Consider the following 1,509-nt stretch of genomic DNA (forward strand, 5'->3'; position numbering starts at 1 on the left):
AGAATGTCCCAAACATGAAAAAGTAGTCCCCTGCTAAGTTTTTCCTGACTTTTCTTGTACCCATTTCTTCTCCCCCCCTGCAGGATCTATGATGTATACTGGCTATTTATTTTCCTGTTATCTCACAGGTATTCTCTGCTGGAAGCATCAGCAATGTCCGTTTGGCCTTTGCATTAGTAGAATCAATGCTGGGCTTCCTGTACATTTTATCTATCCATCACCTGAAATCACTTTTCTATTACACAAATTCCTAATGGCATTTTTCATCTGGGCATTTCTTAAGGTATAGATTAAAGGATTTAACATGGGAGTTATCATGGTGTAAAACACAGTAACTGCTTTATCAATCGGAAGAGTAGTTGCTGGTCTCAGGTACACAAAAATGCAGGGCACAAGGAATATGATGACGGCTGTGATGTGGGAGACACAGGTGGAGAGGGCCTTGCGCCTCGCCTCCCAACTGTGTGTCCTTAGGGAGCACGCGATGACCACGTAGGAGCCCAACAAGAGGAGGAAGTTTGACAGACAGAGGAAGCCGCTGTTGGCAGCAACAAAGAGCCCTGGAGTGTGAGTGTCCGTCAGGCACGGTTCGGCACAGGGGTCAGGTCACACAGAAAGTGGTCTATGACGTCAGGGCCGCAGAAGGGAAACCGGAAGATGAAGAGGATCCGAATGGCGGCATGAAGAACGCTTCCCGCCCACACCACTCCAGTCAGCAGCCAACACACCCGCCCGTTCATCATGGTTGTGTAGTGCAACGGCTTGCAGATGGCCACACAGCGGTCATAGGCCATCACAGTGAGCAGGATGATGTCAGCACCTCCAAACAAATGTTCCCCAAAGATCTGAGTCATGCATTCATTGAAAGGGCTGGTTTTTGTTTCATGGAGGGAATCTACAATCAATTTCGGGTTATTGACAGAGGAGTAACAAGCATCAATAAAAGAGAGATGAGCCAGGAAGAAGTACATTGGGGACCCCGATAATGGGCTGACTGTGATGGTGACCAAGATGAGCACATTCCCTACCATAGAGACAATGTAGATGACCAGAAACACAGCAAATATGACTTTCTGCATCTTTGGATTCTGTGTGAGTCCCAGTAGAACAAACTCTGTCACATTATTCCTATTCTCCATGTATATTATATTATGGTTAATTACATAACCTGAAAAAAATACATTGTATTAGCTCAATCTTGAATTCATTATCCTTTCCATGTAATAAATGACAAATTCTATTGAGTTCTGAATTCTGAAGAGTATTTTTTTTTCTTTTGATAAAGGAAGAAAATATTTCTGATCTCTTGAAGTTAACTCAAATCCTCTCCTAGGATGTGTTTATAGTTGGAGACATGAGGAGCCCATGCACACACAGCAGTAGACCATCTGTGCTCATTTGATCATTTGAGTTGACCCAGAGCCTAATGTGAATCATCAGGTCTTACACAAGCAAAGCTTCCCAGGTGGTTCAGTGAGAAAGAATTTGCCAGACGATGCAAGAAAAACA

General features: G+C 43.9%; 1 pseudogene; it reads right to left on the minus strand.

The window, feature by feature from the left end:
• Positions 1–210: 210 nt before the first annotated feature.
• On the minus strand, positions 211–1,139 carry LOC133065500 (olfactory receptor 4C46-like; annotated as a pseudogene).
• Between the last annotated feature and the right edge of the window lie 370 nt (positions 1,140–1,509).

The sequence above is a fragment of the Dama dama genome, chromosome 1 (genome assembly GCF_033118175.1).
Source record: "Dama dama isolate Ldn47 chromosome 1, ASM3311817v1, whole genome shotgun sequence".
Taxonomy (NCBI): Eukaryota; Metazoa; Chordata; class Mammalia; order Artiodactyla; family Cervidae; genus Dama; species Dama dama.